The sequence below is a fragment of the Thermobia domestica genome, chromosome 15, assembly GCF_964235325.1.
Source record: "Thermobia domestica chromosome 15, izTheDome1.hap1.1, whole genome shotgun sequence".
NCBI lineage: Eukaryota > Metazoa > Arthropoda > Insecta > Zygentoma > Lepismatidae > Thermobia > Thermobia domestica.
The window spans coordinates 153,489,340-153,505,853 of NC_137468.1; the positions used below are offsets into that span (position 1 = coordinate 153,489,340).

Consider the following 16,514-nt stretch of genomic DNA (forward strand, 5'->3'; position numbering starts at 1 on the left):
TTCTTTCACAATATCTCCTCTATCCCGTAGTGCATACGTGATTTCATCAGTATCTTGTATCTCTAAACTTTGTTCCGAAATTGCATTTAGTCCTGGGCAATTCTCACATTCTTGCAACCAACACTTTTCGGTAGGATCGCCACAGACACACAAAGAGTACAGATCTGTATCTACTATATTTCGTCCAGTAAGATTGCTCAGGGATGTACATATGAGATTTATATTGGTACAATAAATACATGTGCATGTTTGTTTCACCGGCTGACATTTAACCCATTTGGGACGTAAAGAGTAAAATTTAGAAATAGATATCTTTATATCGGGATGTATCATTCATCAATCTGAAGGCTTCTTTGATGGATCGGGTCATAAAACGTTTAACTCTTTTTACTTTTTCACAGTTTTCATATACAGAAACAACATCTTTTTGATTCGAACTTTGTCTAGAACAGTCTTTACTACCATCTACGTAATATGACAATGCAGTCTCGAGGTAAGCGGTCGGTAAAGGATGTCCTTGGTACGGATCTTTCGTTGCCCACATACCCTTTTCTTTTTTCACTTTGCGTGACTTATCTATTAGATACTTTGTCGCAGATGGGATGCGTTCGACGATCATGCGTTTACTGAAGGTTTCAGGTACTCTTTCACGATAGGGTGATTTCTCTATTGCACAAGTGATGTTGGAAAACCACATTTCACAATTATTGCAACTCTCGGACGAACTTCCTGAGGAACACGGTACACTCACACCAAAAGCATCTTGTAATTTTCCAGACACTGCCGTCGAAAACACGTTTTCTAGTTCTTCTGATTATCGTTTTACGTACGTGACTCTTCTTTCTTCCTTCACTTGCCTTGGTTTTTTCACGGGCGACACTTGCGTATCAAGTACACTTATGCTACTACTAAAGTACCAATCACTGCACTACTTGGAACGTAGATTGGATCTGAAGTCAGTGAATCGTCATCTGCAGTCATTTGATCTGTAATAATGATCGCACTATTTGGTTCAACCGAAGCAGCTGGTTTCTCGATCCGAGCCTTGTAATAAATAAAACAGTTTTAGCATAAGTTATCAGCACTGTTTACTTGTACTTGTGATCCGAAATAATTTTGTAATGACTCTGAAAGATCACCAACAACAGTAAAATTTTTCGTGTTACTTTTGTATATTACTTTCTTGTGTCTTTTTAGATAATCACTGCACTTAAGTCTCTTGGTGCTATATTGTGAAGACATATCTGCAATGCTAACTAACTTTTATATACATTAGATAGTATATCTATTGTGAAACACAAACAAGACGATGCATTGACATGCGCAATGGGTAATATCGTTGACATCCAACACTTCACACAATGCAGTGTATCTCCAATGCAGTCTAAATGCCAAATGGGAGCTATTCCAGAGCGTTTGATGTACTGTAAAACACTTGCATCATACCTAGGTACATGTTGCGCAATACTATGCAACTACCCAGTATCATGGTTGCATACATTACAGGCGCCAATGCTATACATGATGCATACCCGGCCTCTGTGCAACACAATATTTTAAAAATTTGCGAAAAATTTAATACACAAATATCTCCATTTCTTTTTGCATGATTCACATAGGGAACAATGAAAGATCGTTCGGGCAGATTTTCTGATTTTTTAAGAATGGCCTTTAGGAGAAAATCCGCCCAAATTTCAGGCGAAAATGACGTTTTATCATACTTTCACTCACGTTTTCTCTCCCATGTGCCATCGTAGATGGGAAACAAAATTATCTATAGGGATCCCAGAAGGAGTATTATATTGTGTCACAATAATACGGTTATTCTCTCATTCTTTCATACGGAAAATAAATGTCAAAATTCTTGCATTTTACTTTTTTACTAAGTTTTCCGGTGTTTACAAAACACTCTTGTTGGACTGTAATTCGTGCTTTTTATATCAGAATCTCAAATGTAATCTGAGCACTTTTAAATAAAAAAAAGAATCATCCAATTATCACAAGTAGTTACTGAACTACGTGTCTTTCAAGATTATGCTCATTCACTTTTGTATTACAAATAGTGATTTTCGTCCGAATTTCATTAGCCCATAACTCGAAAACAATTTTTTTATGAGAAAATCCTCTTTGCAGGTTTCATATCTCCAACAGGACTACCAAATATACGTTTTTCAAAAAAATCGGAGATGGTCACATGCCCCCCCCCCTGCCTGAATGGAGATGGAATGAGCCTCTGATACATGTGACGTAAAAAAGCTGAAAGCAGGGAATATTTTAGCACTTTCCCGTAAAACGTACTACAACGATATAATACAAAAAATTAGCATATGATTTTGAAGCTTCATACTAACCCTTTAATTTCGTACCACTATCATTTGGATATTCTTTGTTGGGATACCGGAGGGTCTTTTCAAAAATGTCTACAACCAAAACCAAAAATGCATAGCACCAAAGCTCTAAGTTCCAACTTCCCAAAATAGCTTTAAACAGCTTACCCTTGAAGGAACATGATGGACCTATCAATGTGTGTTTCCAGTATATTTTTAGCCTTTTTCCTACCACTAGCTACAAACAGAAGGAGAGAGAGCAGGGTTTGCGTCCTGTAGTGTGTTGGTGAAATCAAGCGCAAATGTTGGCTGTTAAACTTGGCTGTTTTCGCTCCCTGTGTGGTTCAAGATGTGCGTTCGCGCCCTGTGGTGCGTTAGCGAAATCTTCACTGTAAGGCTAGTTTTAGACGGAAGCATTTATCGCAGCATTTCTCGTAGCGAAAATCGTATCATCGATATCCTACCGTTTAAAGTAGCAAATGCTATAGCATTTCCCATGCCATGGCATATCCTATAGCATTTATTGTCGATAGAACCTGCTTTTTTTCGTAGCATTTTCTCCAGCATTTCTGATCCGATTGCAGCGCCGTGGTGCGTTAAAAGGAAGCGAAGATTTTGTATCAAATATCGATGCTCTTTGTTTTGTGGGAAATTGAATTGTAGTAAAGAAAAATAAGTTGGTGTAGGGATACTATTATTATGTTGATTTTAAAAAATTAGGAACATCCTTGTTTGTACAAAGTTAAAAGCGTGCAGTTTCACTATACGGATCCACACAGAAATTCATTAAAAAAAAAAACTTCCTTGTTTCATTTATAGTACCTTCATCAATCATTTTTTAGGTATGCTCGTACATTCTCCGGTGCAGGTTCACTTTAACAGGTCTTCTTCAAGACAGCTGGCAACGTGTAGTTTTACTTTACGAATCCATAGTATAAGTAGTAGTAGTAGTAGTAAGAGGAGGAGGAGTAAGTAGTAGTAGGTGTATTAGTAGTAGGAGGAGTAAGTAGTAGTAGTAGTAGTAGTAGTAAGAGTAATAGCAGTAGTAGGAGGAGTAAGTAGTAGTAAGAGTAGGAGTACTTAGTAATAGTAACAGTAGGAGTAGTTATAGTTATAGTAAGAGTAGTAGTAGGAGGAGGAGGAAGAGTAGCAACGGGCAGTAGTAGTAGTTGGAATAGTAGTAGTAGTAGTAGCAGCAGCAGCAGCAGCAGTAGTGGGAACGGGTTAGAAGCTCCGAAGGGGTTGGTTGGGTTCTGTTCTCGATACAAAATGGGGAAATTACAGATTTGCCAAAATTTTGTGGCAGCTTATTGAAGATTACGTGCATTTCAGGTTCGACCTTAATTTCTATATTTCCACGTAAATACGCATCTCAGATGTAAGTGCACACCATATGTCCATTACTTATACACTACTCTATTATTAAAATATTAGAAATTTCTTCTGTAAATTTTAAAATCTATGGATCTGTATAGTATGACTGCACCGTTAAAAGTCCTTTGTATCATAATAAGCATATGCGAAAAGGGGCTTTAGAAGAAATAGTGACTGAAATATGTTTTCAGTATTGAAGCCATAATTGCGCTCTTCTAAAGTGATTTGTTTGCTACGTCACGACAAAATGCTACCGTGTAAAAGCACAATATACTTTTGATGCTATAGAATATTATACGAGATTTTTGGCAGCACATCTGCTACGAGAAATGCTACGATAAATGCTTCCGTCTAAAACTAACCTTACACTCAACCACTGCCTTCTACATCCGTCCGCTCCCTCTAAGCTGCCTGCTCAATCAGCCAAAAAAATGCATGTACCTTTCATCACGAATTCGCCACTAGGTGGCAGGTCCTACCATGGCATCCTACGTTTGACAGTCAATCCTGGTGCGTTGCAGTTTGACATCTGTACGTACACAATACATGCTAATAGAAAGAATGTAAAGAAATCTAAATGGTTTGCATAAAAGATATAATATGCGGTAGTCATTGAAGAAGTAGAAAAAATATTTGTTCAAATAGAAACACATTTGTTGATGTTACGGCTGAGGCACAAAAATGAAAATACGCTCAATCATATATTGGCCTAAATAGAATATATATAATTTTATGCTTTCGTGTGAAGGAACTCTGATGCTATAAGCAAGAGTGCCGATCCTGGGGGACGGGGGCCCCGTCCCCCCGCACTGTACTTATGAATATGCGATATTCGGTATAATTTGAATGCAATTTGTCTTAAAATCCTCATATGTCTTCTGCATCTGAATGCCCCCCTCCCAAATTTACTGAGAAATCGGCGCCATTAACTATAAGAGTAATTATACAGGGTGGTTCAAAAGTAGGTATACGCCTACACCCCTGCATTGATCAGGTATACCCTCTAACATTGCAGCTTATAGGTTCATTTGTTTCGGCTGTTCCGAGCTTAAGATACAAGTACAAAGACATTAAGAATAAATAATAAAGAAACTAAGTCTACCTTATGTATAGCAATAAGAAATTATATAAAAAGCAATGGGTTGATCAGTAAGTTACTGTATACCTACTTTTGGCCCCCCTCTCTCTCTCTCTCTCTCTCTCTCTCTCTATATATATATATATATATATATATATATATATATATATATATATATATATATATATATATCATAAGGAAGTTTAAACCCCAACACTAGTCATTACTAATACAAATGTGAAACACAAAGAATTGTACCTTTTCTAATAAACTTTGGGCTATCGCAAACCACACCACAACATGTTATATAGATTGTTTTTACTCTAAGCCAAGTTGTACATTGTTTTAATATTAAAATTAGTGTTGCCCACGATACGAGACAGCAACTATGAGAAACGAGATGACAAAGCTGTCTCACAATATAGCAACAGCTTCTTGAGGTGAAGTAGCTTAAATCTTGCCTCGAGAGCATGAATATCCAATATATACAAGTGAGTATCGTTTCTGACTGTAAAACTACAGTAGACTTCCAAGCTATGCAAATTGGATAGAAATACTATATTGAAGACATGGAGTATATTCCTGGGACTGAATCGATTACTGAGAACCAGTTTTACTAAAATATAGGGGTGCAGAGGTTATTTCCCTGAGACCGTGAATCAATTTCCGAAAACAGTTTGTGGCTATCTATCACCGTTTTGAGTTATAAGCTTTACTGTTGAAACTGGAAGTGGTCGATTTCAACCAATCCGGCTTAAGTAGAAGGTAGTCCAAAAAAGATGGAAAATATTCCAGGGACACTGAATCGATTCCCGAAAACTGCATGTCGATAGCTCTTGCCGTTTTTGCTCTGATACCTGTCAACCGAAGGACATAGCCGTTCTATAAGACTGCCAACACTTACACATATTATAGTTTGGAAGTCTAATACTGGAGATCTTTTTCATTTTATAACTCCTCGTCAATATACCTCATTGTTTAACTCATCAAATGTGGAGTATACAGTTAGTTTATTGACTTAGAGAGTTTCGTACATGGAACTGCCAAAGGCTTGAGGAAAAAACGGAAAATCTAGTATCCCTCATGTATACCCCTATTAATGTTCTTACATAGTTCATTGTCGGATGGTATTTCATGAAATAACACTCCATTGTATTCAAACTTGACTTTTCTTGTTTTGCAGAATGATACCCAACAATATAAGACCATTTTCTTTTCTAAACTATTGGAAAAGCGTGGTCATTCCTATGCAAACCATAAAGATTTACTCACAAAAAATGGGCAGTACGTGCTGCACTCTAGCGTCGAAATTAGAAAACAAGCGTTCATGCGGGAGGCAATGGTTTTTGAAAAGAATGAACAGGCAGGTAAGTGAATCGAGGAGGCGGTGCACTCAACTGTTTTCGTTGCTTGTGTGGTTCAACATGTGTATGTTACAAGTGAAATACAAAGTGCTTTTTTGTAGGTTAATTCGTGTGAAGAGAGCAAAAAGGTGACATAATTCAACATAACAGTATAAAATGTCAATGATTTAGAAGGCCTACAGTCTGTATTTTGATTTCAAAAGGCAAACAAGAACAAAACATGACCTTCTCATGTTTGTTGCATATCTCCTAGCTAAAATTTTGTTCATAGCTGAAACAGTAATGGGCACTGCTGTTCCGATTATCTAGCAAGAATAATCAAACCACATAACAGTTTGTATCTTTTGTATAAGAACCACAATAACGGGGTATTTGAAAGCAGACAAAGTCAGCCTTTACACATCCTGACGTATCACCAGTTACGTGACCTTTGCCTGACGAAATCCAATTTTCATGCTTCTATAAAGTAATTGATTCTTATCTATTCCATCACCTTCTAAGCAAAATATATCGATAGATTCTAGTTCTCAGTGTGAGAAGTCTACACACACCACGAGAAACACCGTGTGAGGTGACTGATCTGGTACGTGATATAGAATAGCAATAACTGTTGGTGAATAGACTGCGAAAGTTACATTGTCTTGAGCAGTCTGTATTACTGTGTTCCGTAACCGCGATAATACAATTTTTCCGTTTTCCAAAATCGCAAAGAACTTGGCATTTTTGCACTAATATAGTGTCATGCCCGGAGTTTGTTCACAGTTATTAAAGTGTCTGCTGACTTCATTCAATAAATCAGAATTTATTACGCAGTGCATTAAGGAATTGCCAAAAAACAAGAAGCAATAGTTATGTAGAGTGAACCATGACATGCTCGACAGATTTTCGTTGATCTCAGTAATTGCCTCTTAACTTCGTTTGCAACAGGCTTTGTTATTTCAGGTATCTGTACGACAACCATGCCAAAATATGTCAATACAAACAAAGATATTGGCCTATGTATAAATCACTTAAACAAAATGTAATTGAAGAGCCACTTGCAATGCAGCGAAATTTTACTCCTTATTATATAAGTAAACTTTCGGTTAATACAAATTTTTGTAAAGGTCGCCGACCAGTCTGGAGAAGCTTCTTCTTAACTGCGGATGAAGTTTCTTTGCTTGAGATATTGAAATTGATTTTCGTTTATCCGCAAATATACTTTTACTTTTCTACGTTAAAAATTTCAATATTATCACGGATTGTAAGGTAGCCTGGAATTTCGTACTTTACATATCTACAATTCTTTACACTCCTTTGAAATTACAATAGCAGAAAACTATAAGAATTTATTAGAAAATCTGCAATGCCAAAGGAGAATGGGGTATAAATTGTTTTCAAAATTACAAATGTCTTACAGTCGAACTTGAAAATTGTAGTGCTGCAATTGACGAATAATGAGACCTCTTCGACTAAGAAATTTAGAGCATGAAAGAAAGCTAGTATGGAAAGTGGAGGGAATCATAATACTTTGGTGATCAACACCGAAAAAAATCACAACTAAGCTTCTCTTAAACTATAAAAGAAAGCACATTTGGTTAGCTAGAATAACTAAATAAATTCATTTGTTATACACTTAAACTAGGTAACAATTTTATATTTTGGAATCCCGGAAGATCTCTCCCCATATTTATTTTGCAAACGTCATGTGAGATGGGAAAGTAGTCTCTAAATTAAAAAGTAGGCACGAGAGTCTAATAAACTTTCAGGCTTTGTAGACTATTATATCATTACCTTGTAAAACCATTTAATAATGGGACTTCAGAACAGCTTGACTCGAGCCAGCGTGAAATCACTAGTGCAAAGTCGAGCCAAATTAGAACGATTCATGCCGAGGCGAATGGAGTATTAATGAGTATTGGAAGAATCACAGCGATGCCATGTTGAATACAGCTGGCATTCGATGTTCATGATCGGTAATTACCTGCTGTGACGATGGGTTTTGGCAGGTGCTTATTATTCGTTATACGACAAAGAAAACAGAAAAGTCGTTTGTTTACTAAATAACATTATCTGAATTCAAAGGTGGTATGTTAGTAAATGAAAGGCTTAATATAGATTTGAGAGGAGGAAAAAATTAAGATATGCTGAACAACTGTGTTTGAAACCGGAAAATATTCAGCTATCTTTCGAACAGGTTGCGGGTCCAAAACTTTCTGTAGATGGCAACGCAACGAAGCAAAAATTCACAACAAAGAAGGACTTTGAATATAAAATCCCAAAATGTAGAAACAAAGAATTCAACCAAATTGTATAAGGAAATGGACTGCAACATTTTACGTCCTCTCTTTGTATGTTTTCGCCGAATAACAACATTTTCTTGTTACTCTTAACTAACAGCGGTCTTAAACTTCTGTTGTTGTACTCTTTCCTTGTTGAATTTCAAGAAGACTTCTCAGTTGTTTATACTGTATGGGAAGATTAAATTATTAAGGAAATGATGTAGATACTGCAAAGAGATCAGCTATCATAACGTCAAGTTCTAAAGTATCCATTAGGAAATCGAACCAATGTCTATGATCAAAACCAGACATGTAGATTTCTCTGGCCACGTCGGAGATGAAAAGATGGTCCGAAGTTACTTTCCATATCTGTGCTGAGATGTACCGCGCCGATGCGACCCACCCGTGCCATACAGTGCGAAAACATCTATTCCTTAAAACACTCGTTTATCGAAACTGGAAATAACTAACTCTACGGGCTTTGCTACGTAGAGTCCAGTTTATAGTTTGTATTTCTATTTCTGTGAGATCCATCTTAGTAGTGTTCCCTGATCTGTACCTAGGGTCTCCGAATGCTCTAATTCCAATTGAGTTTCCAATTAAACTTTGAAAGCATGGTTATTTTTTCTAATGTCGCTACATACTCTGCGCGTCTTACCCTCCTAGACTTAAAAACCAATATCACTGCTCTAAACCCAAGCAGTATAAATTATGCAGATTCACGTTAGGTAGTTTCCGCCATTCACCATTCTCATCCCTTTTACGTCCGAATACTCGCCTTCATGTCTTCGTGGATATACTTGTGGTTTGTTAATGTTGATCCTAGATATCTAGAAGTATCCAGTTTGTCAAAAGTAATATTTGATATTTGAAAGTATCCATAATTATCAGTATAATGGTCAGGGCGAACTTTATATTTAGTTTTCTCAACATTTACTTGTAAAGTTACGTCCCTCCTTTCTGTATTGCTTTACTTCACAACAATGGGCAATACTTACTGAGCGAAAGTCATACATCGTCTATACAAATCATAATCATATATCATCTTGTAAAATTTTGCATAATTCGTAGTTTTCTGGAATATTTTTAGGTAGTTAAAATGAATAGGAACATAATAATTTGCACTGCCAAGGTATTTCTCCACAATGTAGCAAACGTGTATGTTATGGTTAGAACTATCCTACAGTTATTAGTGTGAAACCATGACAATTGGTTTAATCTAGAAAAGTGTGTTTTTTTTATCATATATTTTTTTTATAATCCTCATATGTGTGCATAACCTCCATTGTTCAGGAGCCTGGTCCTTGGTGACACCCGCCTTGCGTGTGACCCAGTCCTGCTGCGCTCCTGCCCTAGGTTAGATAATATTTTTCATCTTTATTGGCGAATCTAACACAAGCTAGTTAGTTTCCTGCACTGATTAATGTATTTTGCACAATAGTTTTTTAAGCAAGGATTCACACCAGTTTGTATTAATATTATGAATCTGCACGGAAATATCTTTCGAGGTGCCAAGAAAATAAAATGAAATGAAATCTTTGAGTTTTACGTCCCACGGTTATGCCGGCTAGGCTAAAGGAGACGGTGATTATGAGAAATGAATGAATTGGCGGAACGAAGAAAGTGGGAGGAAACGGGATAACCCCGAGAAAACCCACGCACACGGTGTTTGTCCACCACAAAGTTCCCAAGAAAATAAGTGTACGGATTGCGTGCAGGTTTACTTTTGGCACTACACCCGAAATAAGTAGTGAATAATATAATTCTTTCTTATCGTCCCCTAAAAGTTTTGCGCTGGGTAACATGATAATGTCGCACTTTGATTAGATAAAATTCAATGGAGTCACCAGAAGCAGTGGTGGAAAAATTAGAATTCTCTTGGTGTAAATGCATGCCGAAGAGACCTCGCGATCGAGGTCGAGGTTTAAGTCGCGGTCGCTACCTCGATGTCTAGGTGGCGATGGATGAAGGGCGACGGAGAAGGAGAATTTTGCATTTCTCATAGCGAGAAGGTCGCACCCTTACTCTTAAGTTCGCAGTTTAAAGAGAAACATTGCTGTGACGCATGTGAAATTATTGCATAAGTGCATAAAAGTCACTGCGAAACCACATTTTGAAATATAAAGAACCAAACAGTTTATTCATAAGGATGGACGCGAGACGAGATGTGAGAAATGCCGAAGTCTCGTCTCTTGTTTCGCAAAAATATTTGAGTCTCATCTCTTGTTCATCTCTATCATTATTCTAAATCAAAGACTTTTACATTTTATTTAATTTTCTGTGAAGAAATGGCTTCCTTCACCACTCAGCGAAAAATCGTTTCCCAGTAAAATTTAATAAATAAGTAAATAAATCAGGTGTCTTTAATTTTCGAGGTGGAGGGGGTATTAACTGCAGCAAATAAAGTTTCGGCACTGCAATTCCATTATTCGACGTTTCCTCTCTATGCAAATGCATTTACAGGTATTTCATTACCTTATATCAATAACGAATTTATAAGAAACTTTTTATTAATCTCGGAATTGGGGAGAAGGCGTGGAGTTTTAAGCATAAGTATGATTAAAAGTAGCTTCCTTTTTTCTTTAAAAAATCTACAATTTACGGAGAACAGCCCGAAAGCCCCTCCTCTGTGGCCGCTACTGCCTTATATAATAATAAGGTACAGTACAATTCTCAAATAAATAACTTATCTGACATTCCCATTTCAGTTGCTATTTTCTCCCATTCTCTATTTAAAACATTTTTATTATGATGTTTGTGTTTCGTATTCCATAGTGCTGGAACATTCTTCAGTAGTTCTATTATGTCTTTCATATTTAAATATAATAGTGCAACAAAACCTCTCGAGCATAGACACACACAATCCTCTGCAGGCGAAATTCTAAATAAATGAACACTTTATTACGTGCAGCGCTTCATGGAGAGCAAATGAGAACACGAGCCACAGCGATGCTTCCGCTGAACATCGATGTAAAAACAAACTGTTGTTCATCATCGCGACCACTAATTCCCCCTCGCGGTCAACCTCTACGTCGCGATATGGCGTAAATCTTCGGCATGCGCTTACCCATTTGAATCCATATGTTTGTGCCAGTATCTAGGGTGCGACAGCGACTTTAACCTCGATCTGGATCGCGAGGTATCTTCTTCGGCATGTCCCTACCCTTATGACTTAGTAATAAATTTTAGTTCCGAATAGTGATGGGTAAACTCCTGGGAAGATATTTCTCGGGAGTATTCCCTGGGAAGATTCTCAAAAATGGGAATTTATGTACAATCACAAAGACAATTGCATTGTGTTACTATATTATAATTTCAAACTTAAATTCGTTTTTATATCACAGTATATTTTTACTGTTGTCCTAGAGGACTCTTTAAAATGTATATTCTGATGTTATTTTATTAATATTTTATTATATTTAGAGAGTACGCATAAATGGATATTTATTTACAATATGTTCTATGAAAGTAAATATGTTTCAAAAATGGTATAGTAAGTCCACATACTTTTAAACCGCTAAACAGTTTAAATTTACATGTAAGTGGATTTTCTAAACCTGACTCTACTACTGATATTATATACATTAAATTTTTTAAATGTTATAAACAAATTACGTTTGGTAACTGTCAGAAGACACATGTCCCACCATTTTCTCAACATTTGCGCATAAATATGTATGTTCACAATATTTGCAAGATATTTTCCTATCTTTATAACATTGCCACACACGACCTTTCTTCCAGCCATTTCTCGAAATTTCATGCGTTAATTCACATGTAAAACAAATCCGATTACCCCTTCAGAAATTCGAGTCAGGGAGAGGAGACAGACCGACGTCTATTACTAACGGTGGTTCAGGGTTTATTAATAGTATTTCATCTCTATTTCTACATAACTCTACATTACTTTACAAAATTGATTATTTTCATCATTTGTAAATTAGTACTTTGCTACTTTTGGTTATTGCTTAGCTTTGGCGGCCCAAAATTTGGACCTACTTTTTACGATATTCTATTCCGATGGGGTTGTTTTATGGCTTCATACGTTAAATTACGTTACCAACATTAAATTCAGACAGCATTGCCGAGCGAGCGTAAAAGAGTAAAGGCGGCTTTGAGCGCTTAAGGGCACGATGTTTTCTATCTTCGTCACCAACAATTCACTTTCTTTTCTCACATAAATCACTTCCACTTGCCTTTAATGTTTATACAAATTCCCTACTGCCCTAAAAAAATTGTTCGATACTCCCTTGAGTAATTGAACAACACTATCAACTCATTTGTTCCGTAAATCAACCTACTTTTTGCTAGTGTTGGCCCCCCAATACTAAACAATTACCCTACTTTATAGTGCAAATGGAAATGGAACTTTAAAAATCATATTATTAGTTATATAAAGTACAGTCAAAGAATTTTAAATTTTTTAACCTCCAAATTCTTTAAAACCTAGAAGTAAATCATAATATATTAAAATAAAGTAGTTAGCCATATGGTTCCTATAATTTGGAAGATAAAGTAAAGAAAGGGAAATAAATTCCTTCCCGGGAATTTATAGGCCAGGGGAAACAACCCGGGAATATTCCCATTTTTACATTCCTTCCAACCGAGAGTATTCCCTCTGCCCATCACTAGTTCCGAATTTAAGGCATAAAGACTATAGTGCAAAAAAATAGACGAACCTGTGCTAGGTGGATACTAAAAAGCACGAAGTCAGAGTAGGGCGAAGCTGGTAAGACCACGCGACATTGCGGAGTGCGTCCGGAAGGAACAGGCGCGGCAACGAGGGTAGTGAAAAAAGTGGTTTTTGAAAATGATCCTAGTTTCAACAGCACTTGTTATAGTGTCATACTAATAACGCTGCATTTGTAAACATAAAATACAGTTTATGTGCACTGTGCACAAATACACTGAAGGTGGAAAATAGCATCTAATTGAGCCACATTTCACATGTTTCACTTATTTTATCCATCGTAAGGCATTTCTAATGATTTTACACTAGCAACACTATACCTCTAAACCTAAATACAGCTGTAAATTTTGAATTTAACTCTGTTGCCTCAACAAATTTTGTTCCTGATATGTCTTAATGCAAAGTATTGAATATAACCTGCACGTCGTCCAAAATGTGGTGTGCCCAACCTACACCAGCGCCGCAGAATGCGTATTGGAAACACAAAAATTGAAATGACATATTACCTTCATTTCCCGTTATATTGTAAATCTCAACACAGGTTACGTATGTTTCTCTTTCGAAATAATAATTCAAATTTATTCCGTATAGTTTACAAAAGAACGACTCCCTAAAATAGCATATTTAACAAATATTCCAGAATCGTCTTTAGGTTAAGTTCCAAAGTTGGGCGTCCGTTTCCATGAAAATTTTTAAAATTTACAGGAAAGATTTGGATAATTGAATCGTTTGTGTGCTTGATAATATATAAGGGTCTCGAAAAATCTGTTTATTTGTTATATATAAGCGGTTATAAACATGGGACTGTACGGCGAGCGGAGGAAATTACTTGGCGCAGGGTAACCGAACAGTTTCATTATGGGAAAGTAACGAGCATTTATTTTATCAATATGGCGAATGTACAAGGGCAATGAAGTAACAGTTTTTACATTTGTGAAGCAATACGTTGATAACGAGCAAAATCTTTTAAAAATTTGTGAAGAGCACGGATTAATGAACCTAATAACAATTTGCAGAAAATGTGGAAAGAAGATAACAGCGAAAAAACGTGGCGAAAGCGGACGCCCAACTTCGGAATAAATGCCTCGTCTTTATGTAAGCGCAGAAAATATGATGCACTTACTAAAAAAAAAATAAAATAAATAAAATAAAATAATAAAAAAAGAATAAATGGTAATAGTATACAACAGTTCCTCATCGTGTTCCGTACTCGAGGTTAGTTCTTACTCTTGCACCACGTACAGAAATGGTGGTATGTCATGTACAAGTGGTAATAGAACACATAAGAAACCCAGATCATGTACTCACACTGGAATATGCAGTATGAGTACACTGTAATCTGCGTTTCTTATGTGTGCTATTACAACTTCTACATGAAATACCATCACGTTTGCACGTACGTAATGCAACAGTAAGAACTATCCACGAGCACAAGACATGCAATATGCGTTCAAGTCCCCCCCCCCCCAAACACACACACATAGTGAAATATAAAGTACAAGGGCACTACAGAGGCGCACATAAAGTGCACCGTACTCGAGGATAGTTCAATTCTTGCACCACGTACAGAAATGGTGGTATGTCATGTACAAGTTTCAGTCGATAAGTAAATGAAAGTCGCTTTCTTACCCCATTTTCACGTTCCTAGATCCTCAATGAATAATTCGTAAAAGACTGAACTTCGTGAGTCCTCGGGAAATGATGAGGACCTGTTGTATACTATATCCGAATAAATTGTCGTCAAGTATTTGCCTAATATATTGAGTATTACTAATTTTATTTACCAGCTTATGATAGTATGCAGGCTCAAGATTGGAATGACTATCAAGAGAAACTCGTAGGAATAAATTTAATTTTCTTCATTCAATTGTGCCTCCTAGCTCCAAGCACTGTTGCCAACACTTATTGACAAAACGTCGCTAACTTCAGCTCCAAAAGTCGCTAGAAAGTCTATCTATCTATCTATGCATCTCCCTTGCGGGGGATTTTAAAATTAAAGTCACAGCACTAAGGCCAAGTTGACTGTTTCACTAAAATTGTCTTAAATCTTCTTGTTGTTATTATAATTGTAAAAAGAGGGCCCGTTCCAAAATGGACGAATTGGCCTGTTTCAGATAGTTCTGTTTCCACACTAGTTTGTTATTGAAAAAGGAAGGCAGAAGCGTAGAATATACAAAAAATTATGTAAAACACTATAAAAATTCTAATGCATTATATTATGTCCAGAATGGAAATTGTTGTTAATAATTAAATTGAAATAGTTAAAGAGCATGACGCTCTATAATGTAAAACATTCTACGCCATCTTGCCAACCCCGCTAGAAAGTCGCTGAGAGAGATATTTGCGATTTTAAATCTAAAAATGAGGTTTGGTTTCTTTCCTTTTCTTTCTTCGCTTTTAAACAATAAAGTAAAAAATGTATACGTAAAGATAATTAATTTAAAAAGAAACCATTTAAAATGACGTACCTATTCGCAAACAAACACTGGAGTTATTCTGTACCAGTCTTCGAAACGCTAAGTTATATGTAAAAAAAAAAAAAAAAAAAAATGCAAAATATCCAAAAAGTCATTACAGCTGCTCTACCAATTAACGTAAATTAAATCTCATATTTTGAGTTGCGCTTGACAGAAACGGCTACTAAATTTGCCTCGTGTCTCTTCCTCCCGTGCGTAATTAAAGAAAACAGGAACTATTCTGGGGAAAAAATAAAACGCCCAGACCGCACCCTTTAATATACTGAATTTATAAAAGACACAACAATATGCAATACACAGTACAGTAAAAGCTCCTTATTCGCGCTTCCTTCATTCGCGTTTTCACTATTCGCGGATTAAAAAAATGCGACCCAATTCCTATATTCGCGGATAAAGATTTCTTGGGTAAAACTTAATTGAAGGGTACACATCTGTTATCGTGATTTTCATCGGAAGATTTGCTTCTTCCCTGGAGATCGTTCCACGTGAATACCCACATCACCCTCTGGTGAGTTAGTCATACTTGAAGCGACCACTTTCACATGTTTGTCATAGTTGTTATCAGCACTTGCCCGGGTCGGTAAGACTTATAGATCACATTTCAAGGGGACACATTATTAGAAATACAATTCTGAATTTTGGCAAAATTCCTATTTAATCTCTTTAAAGTTGAAGAGATAATAACGAAAAACTTGAGCGATGTGTTTTAGAATCAGTTTCATTCTAATATAGATGCCGTTATTGAGTCTGTTATTATTGACCATGAATATTTTTTATTATCGTAATAATTCACTTTTGTACATTTTCTTTTAAAAAAGTACAAATAAGGGGATTTACCCTGACGTCATTTTGTACTTAGAGGCCCCGGTGGCTCAGTGGTACAGCGATCATCTCTGGTGCATGGGGTCCTTGGTTCAATCCCAGCTCGCGCCAGCTAAACTTT

The 16,514-nt window shown here is 36.4% G+C and overlaps 1 protein-coding gene across 3 annotated transcripts in view; it reads right to left on the minus strand.

Annotated features, from left to right (window-relative positions):
* Window positions 1-15,034, minus strand: part of LOC145671305 (uncharacterized) — a 107,737-nt gene extending 92,703 nt beyond the window's left edge. For 2 of the 3 annotated variants that reach the window (XM_081740279.1, XM_081740276.1), the window contains exon 1: window positions 14,879-15,034. The gene's annotated coding sequence lies outside the window, so the exon portion shown is untranslated. Of the gene's footprint in view, window positions 1-14,723; window positions 14,859-14,878 lie in introns of those variants that run through there. The other variant, XM_081740277.1, reaches the window with a different exon arrangement.
* Window positions 15,035-16,514: the final 1,480 nt, after the last annotated feature.